This window comes from Ixodes scapularis, unplaced genomic scaffold (assembly GCF_016920785.2).
Source record: "Ixodes scapularis isolate PalLabHiFi unplaced genomic scaffold, ASM1692078v2 PGA_scaffold0__279_contigs__length_252992795, whole genome shotgun sequence".
NCBI classification, from domain to species: Eukaryota; Metazoa; Arthropoda; class Arachnida; order Ixodida; family Ixodidae; genus Ixodes; species Ixodes scapularis.
Window position 1 is genome coordinate 69,537,024 of NW_024609835.1, and position 8,431 is coordinate 69,545,454.

Here is an 8,431-nt window from a genome sequence, read left to right on the forward strand (position 1 = left end):
AGAGAGCGAAAGGAAAAGAGCGCCTGCTCGACATCCTTTGCCCTCTCACTCGTCGAGTGAAGTTTATACTTCCACCGACAGAGCTATTTGCATGAGGTCGAGTCATGATGGGAGGTGCATCATCTGCATGAGAGCTCGTGGAAACTAAGAGTTGCTTAGAACCTTGACCTAGCACCCGTGTCTTCGATAGCAATGCAAACAAATGCATGGTCCTTTCTTTCCTTTGGTTAGTTATTTCGTTATAAGGTTAATTTCTCCCAAGTTTCAAGTAAAGAAAAAAAACTCGATGTGCATTACCCAGTTTTTATTAATATTAAATTCAGAGGCATCCACAGGTTTTGCCTTTGAAAAAGTTTTACCCAGATCATCATAAAAAGTTTTTGACAAAATGGTATAAAAAACGGGAAATTTCCATCTTTTAGTAAGCGTCCTTGATATGTAGGTACTGCTGAACCCCATAGGAAAAGTCTTGAAAGGCTCTATAGCTATCGTAATATTTTTTTATTTAAATATTCAAACACCTTTTGTCGCGCAGAGGAGGCCGTAGAGTCATTAAAACTACTTTGACGTTTGAAATCAGAGATACCTAGCGGATTATCGTGAAGTCATGGTCATGTAAGATTCCAGTTTTGAATATTCTAATGGTTAACGGTAAAACACACTTAACAAATTAATTTTAATATGGTAGCATTTGATTGCAACACATGCGCGAAAATGTCTGCGTTCGTCCTTCGCAGCTCGATAGCTAAGTTTAGCGCGAAAGTCTGAATTTCTCCGCAATTATGTCCGATGCGACGGCCGGTGCGTCTAGTCTGCTGACTGACACCATTTGCTAGTCGTGCAGCCAGACTTGCGGCAGTGTACTGCGTCGTCTGCTATTACAGCATATTCTGTTACTACCAATGGAACGCCCATAAGACGCGGTGCGTCCGCGTCTGCCATCGCTTGCATCTGTCTGCTATGCGGAGCGCAAGTTCATCTACTTCGTGCACAGGGGTTGCGATGTTTTTAGAACTCCGAGCTCTGATTGGCTGACTGAAAATATTGTGGGTAGACCTCAAGGTATCTAGCGTTCAGCTCTACCCCCTATCCTTTCAATCAAAGCCAATCAGAGCTCAGTGTCGTTCCGACGACACCGCAACTCCTACGCAAGAAGCAGACGACTTGCTCTCCGCTTATACGCAAGGAGCTTATAATGGCCAGGAGTGTACTCTCAGTGGGCCACTGAATGGCCACAGTTCCCTCTCAGTCCCTCGGCGATCTCCATAAGGTGTCTTTTTTTTTCGACTTGAGTTTTGTCTCGCACCACAGTTTCAAGCTTTTTTATTATAACAAATTATCACCAGCTCGTCTGCACACTTGCTGTTATTTAGGAAACGCAGTTACTGGGCGCCGCCATGTAAATATGAGGCAAACAACTGTGCTGCCAAGGCGGTGCCATGACAACGCGGTTGTTCGCCCCATTTTTACATCGCGGTACCCATGAACTGAGTTTCCTAAACAACAGGGAGCGCACAAGCGAGCTTGTGATAATTACTCATGAATTCATTATATAACGCATAAAACTGTGGTGGGGAAAAAATCAAACGAAAAGACTTTCAGGTCGAAGAAAAAGATCCACAGAATCGGTGTCCAACAGGTGAGATTCGGAGCCCAACACTTGCCTGGCCAGTAGAAATTCGACATGTGGCGAACACCCTAGACTCCGCGCCGGGAGCGCCGTGTAGAGCGAGTCGTGATAGCGCGGCTTTATAAAGCGATCATACCTAGTGTCTTACACAGCAAACCTTAACACATATAAGAGTGTTTGATAATTGTTTCATACCAAGTGCACGTATTCAAATCGCTGTTGTTGCATTTTTACTATGTGCATTGTTTTGATAGAAATAGTGAGCGTGCGAGAGATTGTTGTAACACCTTTTTGTCAGCTTTGGAATTGTGTTCAGGTAAAATTACACCTTTTAGAGGGAAAATGGATCCGCCTGGAAACACATTTTTTTTTTCGAGTTTTGCGGGATAGGCTTTACTGGAATAATCGACCGGAGTCATACAGGGCTTTGCGTATAGCACATGTTTGGGAACCTAGGGAAAAGGAGAGAGGGAAGGGGGAGAGGGCTAATTTAACGAAAAAGAGGGAAGGATTATACACAAATTAAGAAGAGACTACAATTTCTCACAGTTTTGTTTTGATTTTGTGAACCGACGCGAAGACACCTTACGCTATCACAATCAACAAGATGACATGGCGGTCGAACGGACTGACGGACCTGCGTCGTTGGTCATTCAAGGTAAGTTCTTGATTCTTTTTTTTCTTTTTTTTTCAAGTTCTGAAAGTAAGTATACGACTTGGAAGATATCATAGGTGCAATATGAAAATTTCCGATCAATGTAGGTCTCTTTTTATCAGAGCAGTACTAAAGTGTTGAGTCTAAACGTATTTCTATTTGAGGTGGGCGAAAATCTAAACTCCCAGTCGTAAACTGTTAAGTTAAAAACCATGAACTCCGCTCAATAAGTTTAGGGCCTTCATTCGCAATACTTCAGACAGTTATTCCTCTTGGCGTCAGTAACACTTGTTTACGTTTCAGTAACGAAGCTATGCTGGTGATTATGTTTACGGTTTAAACGTAGAAAATATTCCAATAAGGTAAAACAGTGACGTAACAGTACGTTGTGTCGAGATGCGACTGCAATAACCTGGGACATTCGTGCTTTGTAGGCCGCGTCCCGAGCCACTCGTTCAATACGTTGCCTCACGAGGTAGACGAAGCACGAGTTTATCGGTCTTTCGGCCGTATCTCTGGGTAAACCCCAGCTTCTCCTTTTGGAGCCAGTTAAACCAGCGCCTCCAGCGCTAACGCTCGTAAATTTACAAGAAAGTAGAAGTATCTCCAACTCGCAATGATTCCTTATAGGCGTTGCGAGGTAACCCGAATAAATAAATAAATACATATTGTGCGTCCCAAAAAGTGCTAAAATAGCGATTATTTCCAATAAAGGCTCATCCAGTCACAGTATACGAATGCAAAGAGATGAACGTTGTTGGACACAGAAAGCGGGCCCCATTTCCTCCTTGTAAATTTATAAAATTGCTTATAACATTTGGGCCAAATAACGGCAAGCTCTGAAACCTTGGCATCTGGTCCAAACCGCTAGCGCAGCTTTTTGGTGGAGACGGAGCGCTTGACGATGCAAAGTTTGTTTCCTGTGGCGAAGAAAAAACACATTTTGCTCGGAGACACCCGGTAGATATTTGTTTGCAGTTAATTAGTGCCAACGTTCTAGCTATAAATAGTGCTACACACTTAAACAGTTTAGTACCTCAGATATAAATACCAACATTTTTTATGAAAAAGTGAATTGATTTTGTATCCGAAAATACGCAAGTCGTCCATACTGGCACAACTTCTCCCAGTTGAAACCCCAAGCCACTCATTCATTCTGAAATGAAATCTACAGAGGCAATAGTTTGTAAATTATGTTTCATTACTAATTTCCTGAATGTCACTGTGAGAAAGTAGTAATTGTAATTACTCAAATATTAAAACTGCATTGCATTTCTCACGTTCTAGTAATTGTTCTTGTTATATATGACTGCTTCTTGTTTGAACTACAGAGTGAAACCACACTCACTCCATGCGGCCTGCCTTGTATTGTTTTCCATGGAGACCGGCCGTAACTTCCTGGAAACCTGTTTGTTCATGCACTGTCGGCGAAACGTTTTAGGACCATCAGCATCACCGAAGACCTACCAGCTCTGATGTCGGTGTTCTAAATGTTCAGTATCGAGTATTCTAAAAGTACACCTCATTGCAGCAGCTGTCATGGAAATGTTGTATTTCGGACTAATTTCGGACCTTTAGCTGCTTTGTGAGTCGCCTGGTTAAAAACGCTTTTTCTTGCAGGCGGGGGGTGTTTTGGGAAACTTTTGGAGCACAGCTCTTAGGCGGCCGTTTCCGGCTTGAGCGGCGTCGCAGTCGCCGTCGCCGTCGGCGTGGCCGCCCGCATTGCAATATGGAAATAATGCAAGCGGGCGTAACCGTGCGTTGCCTTATGGTAACATTTTCCGCTATACTTAGTGAAAAAATTTTCCTGCTAAAATTAGCGGGACGATATTCGCTAAATATTCCCGCTAGATTTAGCGGCAAAATGTTCTGCTACATTTAGCGGAAAAATGTTCTCACTAAATTAAGCGTGAAAAGTTTCACGCTAAATTTAGCAGTAACATGTTCGCTAAATTTTCCTGCTAAATGTAGCGGGAAAATATTTTGGTAAATTTAGCGGAAAATTTTTTCTACTAAATTTAGCGGAAAATTTAGCAGGATAATTTCTCCGCTACATTTAGCGGAGAACTTTCCCCGCTAAATTTAGAGGACGCATTTCCCGCTAAATTTAGCGAGAAATATTCCTGCTAAATTTAGCGGGGAAATTTTCCCGCTATAATCAGCTGGGAAAATCCCACGCTGAATTCAGTGAAAAAATTTTAACGCTGAATTTAGCGGAAAATTTTCCCCGATAAATTTATTGGGAATATTGTTCCACAAAATTATATGAAAAAAGTTTACCGCCAAACTTAGCGGGAACATTTTCGTGTTAAATTTAGCGGGAAAATTTCCCGCTAAATGGGAACGGAGCAGGTGAGGAGGGGAAAACGAAGGGGGAGAAGGGCATACCCTCCCCTCCTCGTCCTCAAGAGCTGCGCTCTAATTCGGCATTACAGAGGATTGTAAACGTCTTTCATTTTTTAATGAATTTTGCATATTTCCTTTGGTCCATATTGTTTTATATCTGTCTTTTTGTATTTTTCTTTAATGAACGTCCAATCGACAGAGTCAGCGCTCTTACTCCTGAAAGAAATAATTCTAAATAACATTCAAAACAAGCTTTTAGGATTAGGTGTTTTGAATGATTTTAGTAAGGCGTTCAACTGCCTCAATCATCAAATACTACTTGAAAAATTAAAGTGTTATGGAATACGTGGTCCAGCATTCTCACTCTTGGATTTGTATCTTTCCAATCAGCAGTGTGTCAGCATCGAGGGGCAATCATCTTCCCTGAAAGCCGGAACCTGCCCTTTTGTGTCAGGCGTCGACGTAAAAAGCTTAAATATTAAGGGGAACGATATTCTCGCGCATTTTGGCAGATGGTCTGAGGTAAATTGCCTTACAACTAATGTAAACAAAACCAAGGCAATCATATTTTGGTCACTGAATAAACACGTCTCGTTCACTAAATTCCTTACCTTAGGTCATACAATAATCGATATAGTTAAGTACCACAAAACGGTTGGCGTAATTTTCTCTGAACATCTGTCGTGGGATCGCCATACTGACAATTTTGTCAGCAGGTTGTGCAGAATCATTTATGTAATTTGAAGATTCCATTCAATATTGCCTGTAACATTAAACTCATGATTTATCATGCCCTTTTCTCATCTCATATAAATTATTGTTACCTCGTGTGGGGCACAAGAACAAAGTTTGAATTTAACCAAAATACTGTTACTTAAAAAAAAAAAAAGATACGTGTTATCGCGAATGTACACTACCTATACCACGCTAAATCGCTGTTCGAAAAATTCAGGATTATCGCCAATACAAATAAGCAAGTGTACCGTCTTTTTGTGATTTCATTTTCGGAAGAAATGAATTCAGTGAATATCTTTGGCGCACCTCGGACTTCAATAAAAAGGAAATCTCGATGAGTATGCGCTGCTCAAAGATATGGTATGTTCGTCGTTTCCGCACAAATCATGCATCAGAATACCTCCGCCATATGGTACCTTCTCTCCAATAGGTACCATCTAGGAAACATAGATATATGCTATCTGAATAGAGCTGAATTGTATATGTGTTTTCTCTAACGCGCATGTCTCCGTACGACATTTTCTTTTTCTCGCTTTCGTGTAATATGCTTGCTGCCAAGCGTTCCAGCGCTGTCACATGTTTACTGTGAAGGACGTGTCTAGTTGGTAAGAGAAACTCTATATGCTGTTTAACGAGGCTTTTCAATGTACCACAATTTTCTGCTAGATTGCTATGCTTCTTTTGCTTTAGGGCCCCAGACCCAGTCAAGTTACCGTGAGGTAGGTTTTTGTCTGGAGGCCCGCAAGAGTAAATTTCTGGAAAGAAAGGTTTCATATAATTTCATAATTTTTTTTGGGAAATAGAGCAATAGGGTAGAGTTACATTTACCTACTCGTAGCAAAATTAGAATAGGATCACTGTTATTACTGATTTTCAAGCGCGTTCCCATACGTGCCGAAGTAATCATAATATTTCACAGAATATTCTGTTTTAGATAGCGGTATCTCGGCCGTATTGTGAGAGAGTAGATGTGAGTTTCAGTACCCAGGACATGAAGTTCTGGGTTTTATAGCCTCCTTTTTTTTTAAGTGGCTATAAGACACAAAACCTAGAGTAATGACTATTGGAAGTTACAGGTGCTGTCAGACGACGCAGATATCGCTACTGCAGAGCATAACTATGGGGAGAACATGCGGATAACATCAGCATGGTAAGGAAACACACCAAGAATCATCAGCAATATATCACCCGGACGTGACATCAGTCGAATGGACCACTCATATTCAATCGCGATTGAAGCACGGGACATCTTTCTGTAAAACAGATCTAGTCTAACAGAACGACAGTCAAAAAGAAGACGTTCTGGTGATACCTAATTATTTTGTGTAACAGCCGAGACTGTGGGGACAAAAAAGCCTCAAGTTTAAGAAAATTGCACAGAGCGGAACGCCTCAGTCGAAGACACAGAAACGGGAGAGGTTATTGATGACATGAGCGCTGAAAATTGGCTAGCCAGGCATTCGCGATTGGCACAGCGCTCGCTATGATGTCTTTATTTGGAATAACTTTGCTTTCATCGGCTGAAATAAGACACTGTCAGACTTTCTAGTTTCATGGTGCTATTTTTTGAGAATGCGTTGACTCCAAACTTTTTTTGTGCTTTTTTTTTTCTTGGACACACCATCAAACCAAGTTCGTAGCCTATAATAAGTAGCCAAGATTAGGACTCATGACACGTCACCACGTGGCCAATCCTGGTTGTGACATCACGAACGGAATCCATGAGAAGGCGCCACCAAAGAAATTCGGGGCTAATACTAAGTAAAAAAATAGAGTTTTTTATTGTTATTTCATTTATTTAAATTGTTTATGAACTAATGAATTAATCAACTGAATTACCGTGTCACCTGTGCATTTCTATATTTAGTAGCTTTTTATTGGTTAGCTTAAAAGGAAGGATATACAAATGCGTTTTTTTTTGGGGAAACAGGTTGACGTGCACCACGACACACACTTTGTGGTAAGTGGCGAACTGATTGACGTGCCGGGGACTCCTTGCTGGACAGCGGAAGATAGTGGAGCGTCAACCAGGAAGGCTGCCCCAACATGGCCCATGGCAGCGACTTCCGTTCGACTGTGCAAGTCGAGAGTCATGGTTTTCGCCGTACGTCGGATGACTTTAAAAGGTTCGTCGTAGGGCGGTGTCAAGCTTTTCTTTAAACCTTCTTTCCTCAAGAAAGCGGGTGAGTACGTTGACACGTCCTGGCTCACAAAGACTTTCTGGAAGCTTGGTTTGCCTGTGCTTCCTTTTGCATGCTTTTGCTTGTTTGTGCTTGCTTGTGCTTGCTTTTGTTTGCTTTTGCTTGCTTTTGCTTTCTTTTGCTTGCTTGTTTGTGCTTGTTTGCTTGCTTGTGCTTGTGTGTGCTTGCTTGCTTGTGCGTGCTTGCTTGCTTGTGCTTGATTGTGCTTGCTTGTGCTTGCTTCTCTGTGCATGCTTGGTTGCTGCTGCTTGCTGGCTTGCTGCTTGCTTGCTTATTTGTTTGCTAGCTTGTTTGCTTGCTCGCCTGCTGCTGGTTTCAGCTTTTCGTAGGCGTCTTGAAGTGGCGGCAACGACAACACGCCGTCTGGTGGATCTGCGATCTCTGCAGGTAGAGATGCGACGGCGTGGTAATAGCGCGATAATTGCGAAGTGATCCGCCAGAGATGGAAACGGGCCTCGTCCTGCGTGACCCAGACTTGCGGGTTCTTGGGCCAGAACACTGGAAGTGGCAGTTCGATCGTAGCGAGAGCGGAACTGGAGGCTGCTGTCGTGTCACCTTCGGATGAAGCGTTGCAGCAGTCCATCTTCGCGATGGAGCCGAAGTCCGCGGTGTGTGAGCGACACTGTTCGAATTCTGGGTAACCAATCTTGTACGAACGTCAGAGCACAACGGCATCGGGAATCGAACTCTTCAATCACATGCTCGCGAGAGCGTGAGCACACGGCGTGGTGCTCGCTCTCAAAACAAAAATGTAAACGTAAACATTTTTAGTTCAGTCACATTTGGGCGGCACATTGCACTTGCGCTGAGTTTAACCGAATTCGAGGGTTGCTATGGCAACCGCTGCGTCGGCTCCAACGCAGC